Source organism: Populus euphratica, unplaced genomic scaffold (genome assembly GCF_000495115.2).
Source record: "Populus euphratica unplaced genomic scaffold, PopEup_1.0 scaffold121.1, whole genome shotgun sequence".
Classification (NCBI taxonomy): domain Eukaryota; kingdom Viridiplantae; phylum Streptophyta; class Magnoliopsida; order Malpighiales; family Salicaceae; genus Populus; species Populus euphratica.
This window is the reverse complement of record NW_011499968.1, coordinates 469246-480160: the sequence shown is the minus strand read 5'-3', so window position 1 is coordinate 480160 and position 10915 is coordinate 469246. Positions and strand designations below refer to the sequence as shown.

The 10915-nt window shown below is 35.9% G+C and overlaps 1 protein-coding gene, 1 long non-coding RNA gene and 1 pseudogene across 2 annotated transcripts in view; 2 read left to right on the top strand and 1 right to left on the bottom strand.

Annotated features, from left to right (window-relative positions):
• Positions 1-4705, top strand: part of LOC105139106 (receptor-like protein 12) — a 58081-nt gene extending 53376 nt beyond the window's left edge. The window contains exon 3 of the mRNA XM_011045432.1: positions 4509-4705. The gene's annotated coding sequence lies outside the window, so the exon portion shown is untranslated. The remainder of the gene's footprint in view (positions 1-4508) is intronic.
• Positions 25-10915, top strand: part of LOC105139130 (receptor-like protein 12) — a 36416-nt pseudogene continuing 25525 nt past the window's right edge.
• Positions 4981-5775, bottom strand: LOC105139107 (uncharacterized). The gene is made up of 2 exons (XR_844922.1): positions 5680-5775; positions 4981-5372 (listed from the first exon to the last, which is right to left on the bottom strand). It is a non-coding gene; the product is annotated as an uncharacterized LOC105139107 (long non-coding RNA).

Sequence of the window (10915 nt, the reverse complement as noted above, 5' to 3'; positions counted from 1 at the left end):
GCTCCGATTCTCTTTCAGCTTAGGAAACTTGTTTAATGCTTCAACCAGTCACTTTGATTTCGTCTATAAATACTGCTAATAATTAATACCTTTCTTCACTTCTCATCTTTAATTCCCAGTTAATTATACTTTGAATCCTGTAAGCCCAGCCACCATGGGGTTTTCACCACCGTGCCTCTCTCAATCTCTCTCTTTCATTCTGTTTCTCTTCCATTTCCACTCAACAATTTCATCTCCACTCTCCTCAAATTACTCTTCTTCTTCTTCTTCTCATTTGTGTGCTCATCGCCAATCTCTTTCTCTCCTTCAATTCAAACAATCCTTCTCCATTCAGAGTTCTCCTTTTTGGTTTGCTAGAAACTATCAATATGATCAATATCCCAAGACAGAGTCATGGAAAGAGGGTACAGACTGCTGCTTGTGGGATGGGGTCTCTTGTGACCTGAAAACCGGCCATGTCACTGCACTGGACCTCTCTTGCAGCATGCTTTACGGCACCCTCCTTCCCAATAATTCTCTCTTCTCTCTCCATCATCTTCAAAAGCTCGACCTCTCTTTCAATGATTTCAACTCCTCCCATATTTCTTCTCGATTTGGCCAGTTCTCCAATCTAACACATCTTAACCTAAGTGGTTCAGATCTTGCAGGCCAAGTTCCGCCGGAAATCTCTCACCTCTCCAAAATGGTTTCTCTTGATCTCTCTTGGAACGGCTATGTGAGTCTAGAACCAATTTCTTTTGACAAGCTTTCTTTTGACAAGCTTGTTCGAAACCTAACCAAGCTTAGAGAACTCGATTTGAGTTCAGTAGACATGTCACTAGTTGTTCCCGATTCCTTGATGAATCTGTCTTCTTCTCTGTCATCGCTCAAACTCTATTACTGTAGATTGAAAGGAAAACTCCCATCCTCAATGGGGAAATTTAAGCACCTGCAGTACTTGGATCTTGGAGGGAACGATTTTACTGGTTCAATTCCATATGATTTTGATCAACTCACCGAGTTGGTTTCCCTTGGTCTCTCTTCCAACAACTATGTGAGTCTAGAACCAATTTCTTTTCGCAAGATTGTTCGAAACCTAACCAAGCTAAGAGAACTGGGTTTGGGCTATGTAAATATGTCTTTTGTTGCACCTAATTCCTTGATGAATCTGTCCTCTTCCTTTTCATCTCTTTTCCTCGGTGACTGTGGATTGCAGGGGAAATTCCCGGGTAACATCTTTCTCCTCCCAAAACTTAAATCATTAGATTTGTCATCTTTTCCTTCGTTCAATTTGAGTAATGTCCTCTCTCAATTAGATCTTTCTGATACAAGAATTTCAGTTTATTTAGAAAACGACTTAATCAGTAATCTAAAGTCATTAGAATATATGTCTCTTTGTAATTGTAACATTATAAGGTCAGATCTAGCACTACTTGGTAATTTCACACAGCTCTTGTTTTTAGACCTCTCAAATAACAATTTTAACGGTCAGATCCCATCATCATTTGGTAATCTTACACAGCTTGTTTATTTACAGCTCTCAAGTAACAATTTTAGCGGTCAGATCTCATCATCACTTAATAATCTCACACAGCTCGTTTATTTAGACCTCTCAAATAACAATTTTAGAGGTGAGATCCCGTCATTACTTGGAAACCTTGTACATCTCCGTTACTTACATCTCTCTTCCAATAAATTTATAGGTCAAGTTCCAGATTTTCTAGGTAATCTAGTCAATCTTTCATATTTAATTTTATCAAATAATCAACTAGTAGGCCCTATCCATTCTCAATTAAATACCCTTTCAAATCTAGAGAGTCTAAGTTTATCGGATAACTTGTTCAATGGAACAATACCATCCTTTTTGTTTGCTCTTCCTTCTTTACAATCTCTTGAACTTCATGACAATAATTTCATAGGTAATATAAGTGAACTCCAACACGATTCTTTGAGATTCCTTGATTTGAGCAATAACCACTTGAATGGTACAATCCCAAGTTCGGTTTTCAAACAAGAGAACTTGACAGTCCTTATTCTTGCGTCCAATAGTGAATTGACAGGTGAGATCTCTTCTTCTATTTGCAAGCTGAGATTCCTTCGCGTCCTGGACTTGTCCAACAACAGCTTGAGTGGTTCTACACCACTATGTTTGGGGAACTTCAGCAGCCAGCTCTCAGTATTGCATCTAGGCATGAACAATCTTCAAGGCACCCTCCCTTCAACTTTTTCAAAGGATAATAGCTTGGAATATCTCAACCTCAATGGAAATGAATTAGAAGGGAAAATACCACCGTCTATCATCAGTTGCACAATGTTGGAAGTTCTTGATCATGTCTTTGGTTGCACCTAATTCCTTGACGAACCTGTCCTCTTCCTTTTCATCTCTTTACCTTTGGGGTTGTGGATTGCAGGGGAAATTCCCGGGTAACATCTTTCTCCTCCCAAAACTTAAATCACTGGATCTGTCATCCAACGAAGGCCTCACTGGCTCTTTTCCTTCGTCCAATTTGAGTAATGTCCTCTCTCTGTTGGATCTTTCTAATACAAGAATTTCAGTTTATTTAGAAAACGACTTAATCAGTAATCTAAAGTCATTAAAATATATGTTTCTATTTAATTGTAATATTATAAGGTCAGATCTAACCCTACTTGGTAATTTCACACAGCTCATCTTTTTAGACCTTTCAAATAACAATTTTAGCGGTCAGATCCCATCATCATTTAGTAATCTCACATTTTTAGACCTTTCAAATAATAATTTTAGTGGTCAGATCCCATCATCACTTAGAAATTTGACACAGCTTCGTTTCTTGTATCTCAGTTCCAATAAATTGATGGGTCAAGTTCCAGATTCTTTAGGTAGCCTAGTCAATCTTTCATATTTAGATTTATCAAATAATCAACTAGTAGGCTCTATCCATTCTCAATTAAATACCCTTTCAAATCTATATTATCTATATTTATATGGTAACTTGTTCAATGGAACAATACCATCCTTTTTGTTTGCTCTTCCTTCTTTACGAGATCTTGACCTTCATGACAATAATTTCATAGGTAATATAAGTGAACTCCAACACGATTCTTTGAGATTCCTTGATTTGAGCAATAACCACTTGAATGGTACAATCCCAAGTTCGGTTTTCAAACAAGAGAACTTGACAGTCCTTATTCTTGCGTCCAATAGTGAATTGACAGGTGAGATCTCTTCTTCTATTTGCAAGCTGAGATTCCTTCGCGTCCTGGACTTGTCCAACAACAGCTTGAGTGGTTCTACACCACTATGTTTGGGGAACTTCAGCAGCCAGCTCTCAGTATTGCATCTAGGCATGAACAATCTTCAAGGCACCCTCCCTTCAACTTTTTCAAAGGATAATAGCTTGGAATATCTCAACCTCAATGGAAATGAATTAGAAGGGAAAATACCACTGTCTATCATCAGTTGCACAATGTTGGAAGTTCTTGATCTTGGCAACAACAAGATTGAGGATGCATTTCCGTACTTTCTAGAAACGCTTCCAAAGCTGCAAATTCTTGTCCTAAAATCGAATAAACTCCAAGGTTTTGGGAAGGGTCCGGCTGCACATAATTCCTTCTCTAAATTACGGATTCTTGACATCTCTGACAATGATTTTAGTGGGCCATTGCCAACAGGGTATTGCAATAGTCTTGAAGCAATGATGGCCTCGGATCAAAACATGGTTTACATGAATGCAACAAATTACTCTAGCTACGTCTATTCCATAGAAATGACATGGAAAGGTGTAGAAATTGAGTTTACGAAGATACAAAGTACCATCAGAGTACTCGATTTGTCAAAAAACAATTTCACCGGAGAGATTCCAAAGTTGATCGGAAAGCTTAAAGCACTCCAACAGCTCAACCTCTCTCATAATTCCCTTACAGGTCAAATCCAATCATCATTAGGAAATTTGACCAATCTGGAATCATTAGATCTATCTTCAAATTTGCTTACCGGAAGGATTCCAACGCAGCTGGGGGGTCTAACATTTCTTGCAATCCTAAACCTTTCACATAACCAGCTCGAGGGGCGTATACCAAGTGGAGAGCAGTTCAACACCTTTACTGCAACCTCATTTGAAGGAAACTTGGGTTTATGTGGATTTCAAATACTAAAACAATGTTACGGTGATGAGGCACCATCATTACCGCCATCAAGCTTTGATGAAGGAGATGATTCAACATTGTTTAGAGATGGATTTGGATGGAAAGCTGTGACAATAGGGTATGGATGTGGGTTTGTGTTTGGAGTTGCAATAGGATACGTTGTGTTTAGAACAAAAACACCTGCATGGTTTCTTAGGATGGTTGAAGATAAATGGAATCTCAACGACAAAAAAACAAAGAAGAATGCTGGCAGATACGGTGCTAGAAGAAACTAAATAATGCAATTGATATTTTCAAGTAAGTTTTGCAAGCATTTGAGTTTTCAAATTTTATGTTCACAGTTCTTGTTAGGCTATCTTTTATCTACAATTTATTTGATCAGTGTTACCTTTCTAATTTTGCAGTACAAACAAGATATCATGTTGATTTCACACGTAAACAACATCAAGGTTAATTGGGTGGCAGATTCATAGTATTGGATTCCCTTTACTTTTTCTTTTTTTTCCATCAAGGTTAATTGGGTGTTACTTCTATGAAAAAGATTCCATGTATGCAAGCAATAATTTGTGTAAACTATAAAAAACATTTATGTTTTAGGTCCTTTTCTATGTGTTCATTTCCTTATTCTTAATCACTTAAATCAATCTCCTTTTCATGGAGTATTTTAAATTTTATAAGAATTAAAGCAATTCTGTTCTCACAACAGCAGCAATATTTGCAAGCAAAATGGAGTAATTCTATAACTTGTAAGTCATAAATGACTATTAAAAAGAGTAAGAAACCCATATCAACATGAACAAACAATGTTCCACAACTTTGACACAGACAAAATGATCAACAAAATCAGTCGACATTGGTGATTGGCGAGTTTATATGTAAAGCAAAAGAAAAGCAAGATAGGTATTAATACCACGCTAAGAGCTCTATGCTACAGCAAATCTGCAATTTTGAGTCGCCTAAAAACAACATATTCTACTTAGAGCATTTCAGAATAGGAAAAACATTAAAATAATTTAAAATACAATTTCTCTTGGCCTGATATCAAGAAAAAACAAATCAATATTTCAAGGGTCCTGATTATCCGACTGAAGATTCAAGATTTGAGATACTACGAGTATAAGTTATGGCTTGAACCTGATAGTCATCTGACTACCTGGCCACCTAGGTGAATGTGAGCTTGACCTCCTGTACTCATTTGCAGCAACCCTAGTCTTAGTTGATGTGCCAAGAATTCTCTGCGAGTCTGACTGGGACAATGGCCTTGGTGCCTAAGAAAGAATCCCAATGAAGAAACTCAATAAAGGGTTAAAAAATCCACAGCAAGCTCAAACAATGGAAAGATAAAATCCTCCGGTTAATATTTTTTAACACCAATGGCTATCCCTTGTAGTTCATAACAACACTTTCTTTAATTTCTTCTAGTTCTCATGAGGAACCATACTATCTTCTATCCATTGCAATGGAAGTCACTGGTTTTTGATAGAGCACAACAAGCAACAATTACCAAAACTTTTCCATGACACCCTCAGGCATGCATGGGATTTCTATGCAAATATTACAAATCAATAAAAATACCTTGAAGAATTAGCTGGGATTATAACAAATCACATATGAGAACCAGTGTAGCCCTCACACAAACTTGTTATGCAGTCAAAGTCAATTTTGCTTTTGACCTTCATGAATAATTGATCATGAAGATTGGTTTTCCCTTATTGATGCTGGAAAAGAAATATCTTTCCTATCCCACACTAACTTGGTAATCTTGAGGGCAAGAACCTTGGAACTCCAATCTTTGTCAGTTTTAGTAGGCTGCTCTGTTTTCCGGTAATGGTTCAGTAATGTTATTCCTACACTTTCACTAAATATTTTCTTCAATTTCCGGTACGCTGCTCTGAAATTCCTTCAAGTCTAACTTGTAAAATAATAGTTTGAGCGACACCACCATGCTTATTTAGGAAACTTCAGCGACAGCCTCTTAGTTTTGCATTTTAGAATGAACAGTCGCATGAAATACAAAAATTCTATGAACTTGATTAGATATATCTATGAACTTTGTTTTAGGTTTACTAAGTCAAAAAAAAAAATAGAGACTTTATTTTTGTTGTGGTTGATGGTTTTTTTAAAATGATTTATTTTATTGCATGCCATAAAACAAATGATGCATTTCATATCGCAAACTTGTTCTGTAGGGAGATTGTATGTTTGCATAGCATTCTTAGGAGTATAGTGTCAGATCATGATGTTAAGTTCCTTAGCTATTTTTGAAAGACTATATGTGGAAAGTTGGGAACTAAATTTTTATTTTCGATAATATATCATCTTTAAACAGAAGGATAAACTAAGGTACTGAATAAAATATTATCTCAACTTTTATGTGTTGTAATTCAAAAAAATCTGAAAAGTTAGAAAAAATATTTGCCTTTAGTTGAGTTTACTTATAATAGAATTATGCATTCCACCAACAACTTTTCTCCTTTTAAAATTATTTATGGATTTAATCCATTAACTCCTATAGACTTAATTCCTTCACCCTTTGAAGAAAGGGTTAATTTAGATGGTGAAAAGAAAAAAAAGATGGTGAAACAACTCCACGAGGGAGGTCAACTACAAATATAGAAAAAGAATAGATTGTACACTTCTAAAGTAATTAAAAGACATAAACAGGTTGTTTTCAAACCCGGTGATGGGGTTTGGGTGCATATATGTAAGGAATGATTTCCTAACCAAAGAAAATCAAAATTATAGCCTCGTGGTGATGGTCCATTTCAAGTTTTAGAGAGGATCAATGACAACATATATAAAATTAATCTTTCTAATAAGTATGGTGTTAGTATTATCTTTAATGTTGATGATTTTATGTTGTTAGGCATCGGTTTAGATTTAAGGTCAAATCCTTTCAAGGAGAGAAAGGATGATGTGGACCATCTTAGAAACACCAGCAAGGACCCATTACATGTTCCAAATGGTCCAATGACTCGGTTCAAGATAAAGGCATTGAAAGAGGCATTGAATGCATTGGTATTGAAGGTTTCGACTAAGTCAAAATTAAATGGTCCTTTGGAGTATTAAAAGGAGGCCCTAATACATCTTATTCATGCCTAATACATCTTATTCATGTGCAAGAGGGGACGAATAGAGCCTTATTTGGTCCATGAGGTGAGGACAACAAAGAAAACAACATGGGGTTTTCACCACTGTCCCTCTCCCAATCTCTCTCTTTCATTCTGTTTCTCTTCCATTTCCACTCAACTATTTCTTCATCTCATTTCTGTGCTCCTGACCAAAGTCTTTCTTTGCTCCAATTCAAAGAGGCCTTTTCCATTAATAGCTCTGCTTCGGGGCGTTGCCAGCGTCCCAGGACAGAGTCGTGGAAAGAGGGTACAGACTGCTGCTCGTGGGATGGGGTCACTTGTGACCTGAAAGCAGGGCATGTAACTGGACTGGACCTCGCTTGTAGCATGCTTTATGGCACCCTCCATCCCAATAGCACCCTCTTCTCCCTGCATCATCTTCAAAAGCTCGACCTCTCTCACAATGATTTCAATAGCTCCCATATTTCTTCTCGATTTGGCCAGTTCTCCAATCTGACACTTCTTAACCTAAATTGCTCAGTCTTTACAGGTCAAGTTCCGTCGGAAATCTCTCATCTCTCCAAATTGATTTCACTTGATCTCTCTGACAATGGCTATCTAAGTCTAGAACCAATTTCATTTGACAAGCTTGTTCGAAACCTAACCAAGCTTAGAGAACTCGATTTGGATTATGTAAATATGTCTTTGGTTGCACCTAATTCCTTGACGAACCTGTCCTCTTCCTGTTCATCTCTTTTCCTCAGTGACTGTGGATTGCAGGGGAAATTCCCGGGTAACATCTTTCTTCTCCCAAACCTTGAATCACTGGATCTGTCATACAACGAAGGCCTCGCTGGCTCTTTTCGTTCGTTCAATTTGAGTAATGTCCTCTTTTTGTTGCGTCTTTCTAATACAAGAATTTCAGTTTATATTCTAATACAAGAATTTCAGTTTATTTAGAAAACGATTTAATTAGTAATCTAAAATCATTAGAATATATGTCTCTTCGTAATTGTAACATTATAAGGTCAGATCTAACCCTACTTAATCTCACATAGCTAATCTTTTTAGACCTCTCAAGTAACAATTTTAGCGGTCATATCCCATCATCACTTGGAAACCTTGTACATCAATAAGCCCTATCTATTCTCAATTAAATACCCTTTCCAATCTACATTATCTATATTTATATGGTAACTTGTTCAATGGAACAATACCATCCTTTTTGTTTGCTCTTCCTTCTTTATATTATCTTGGCCTTCATAACAATAATTTCATAGGTAATATAAATGAATTCCAACACAATTCATTGACTTACCTTGATTTGAGCAATAACCACTTGCACGGTACAATCCCAAGTTCGATTTTCAAACAAGAGAACTTGCAAATCCTTATTCTTGCATCCAATAGTAAATTGACAGGTGAGATTTCTTCTTCTATTTGCAAGCTGAGATTCCTTGTCCTCCTGGACTTGTCCAATAACAGCTTGAGTGGTTCTACATATGTTTGGGGAACTTCAGCAGCCAGCTCTCAGTATTGCATCTAGGCATGAACAATCTTCAAGGCACCATCCCTTCAACTTTTTCAAAGGAGAATAGCTTGGAATATCTCAACCTCAATGGAAATGAAATAGAAGGGAAAATATCATCGTCTATCATCAACTGCACAATGTTGCAAGTTCTTGATCTTGGCAACAACAAGATTGAGGATACATTTCCCTACTTTCTAGAAACGCTTCCAAACCTCCAAATTCTTGTCCTAAAATCGAATAAACTCCAAGGTTTTGGGAAGGGTCCGGCTGCACATAATTCCTTCTCTAAATTACGGATTCTTGACATCTCTGACAATGATTTTAGTGGGCCATTGCCAACAGGGTATTGCAATAGTCTTGAAGCAATGATGGCCTCGGATCAAAACATGGTTTACATGAATGCAACAAATTACTCTAGCTATGTCTATTCCATAGAAATGACATGGAAAGGTGTAGAAATTGAGTTTACGAAGATACAAAGTACCATCAGAGTACTCGATTTGTCTAAAAACAATTTCACTGGAGAGATTCCAAAGTTGATCGGAAAGCTTAAAGCACTCCAACAGCTCAACCTCTCTCATAATTCCCTTACAGGTCAAATCCAATCATCATTAGGAAATTTGACCAATCTGGAATCATTAGATCTATCTTCAAATTTGCTTACCGGAAGGATTCCAACGCAGCTGGGGGGTCTAACATTTCTTGCAATCCTAAACCTTTCACATAACCAGCTCGAGGGGCGTATACCAAGTGGAGAGTAGTTCAACACCTTTGATGCAAGCTCATTTGAAGGAAACTTGGGTTTATGTGGATTTCAAATACTAAAACAATGTTACGGTGATGAGGCACCATCATTACCGCCATCAAGCTTTGATGAAGGAGATGATTCAACATTGTTTAGAGATGGATTTGGATGGAAAGCTGTGACAATAGGGTATGGATGTGGGTTTGTGTTTGGAGTTGCAACGGGATACATGGTGTTTAGAACAAGAAAACCTTCATGGTTTTTTGGGATGGTTGAAGATATATGGAATCTCAAGAGCAAGAAAACAAAGAAGAATGTTGGCAGATGTGGTGCTGGAAGAAACTAGATAATGCAATTGATATTTCCAAGTAAGTTTTGCGAGCATTTGAGTTTTCAAATTTTATGTTCACAGTTTATGCAGGCTATCTTTTCTCTACAATTTATTTGATCAGTCTTACCTTTCTAATTTTACAGTACAAAAAAGATATCAAGTGGATTTGACATTTAAACAACACTAGAGTGGCAGATTCATGGTATTGGATTCCCTTTACAAATAAGATATCAAATGGTTTGGGTGTTGCTTCTGCGAAAAAGATTCCATGTATGTAATAGGTCAAGCAAGCAATAGCTTGTGTTCACTATAAAATCATTTATGTTTTATTGAGTTATGATCATTTCCTTATTCTTGATCACTTAGGTCATGTTTGTTTTTTGGAAAGTAGTTTCTAGAAAACCATTTTCCAAACTTTCCCATGTTTGTTTATCATTAGAAAAGTTGGTCAACGGAAAACACTTTTCAGTCAATGAAAAATATTTTCCAGTCAATAGAAAACACTTTCTGGTCAACGAAAAACACTTTTCAGTCAAAGAAAAATTTGGCTTGGTTTTCAGGAAAGTGTTTTTCTTTTTAACTGTGTTTGTTTTCCGAAAAGTGATTTCTGGGAAATCACTTTCCAAACTTTCTTGTATTTGTTTGCTGTTAGGAAAGTTGGTAAACGGAAAACACGAAAATTTGGCTTGGTTTTCAGGAAAGTGTTTTCCTGAAAACTTTGGGCAGAAAACACTTTCTAGAAGTTATGAAAAATTTAGAAATATCATTATTTGATGATTATATCAAATTTGATCCTGAAAGTTTTGATTGCTATATATATTTTGTTCTCAATATTTATTTTTCAATTTTATTTCTTAAAATTTAATTTTTATATTAACTTTGGTCCTCATTTTTATAATTGTTATTTGCTTTTTTCCTATTATTTTTTTATTAAAATTTTTTATCTATCAAATTTGGTCCTTATTCTTTTGATTGTTACTTATTTTATTTGAAATACTTTATGAAATGTTAATTATTATTATTTTAATTTCTTCATCTTTTTTTTTAGATTTGATCTTTATTATTTTGATTATTATTTATTTTATTTGAGATAATTTATGAAATTATTTTTTTTCAATTTCATTATTATTCAA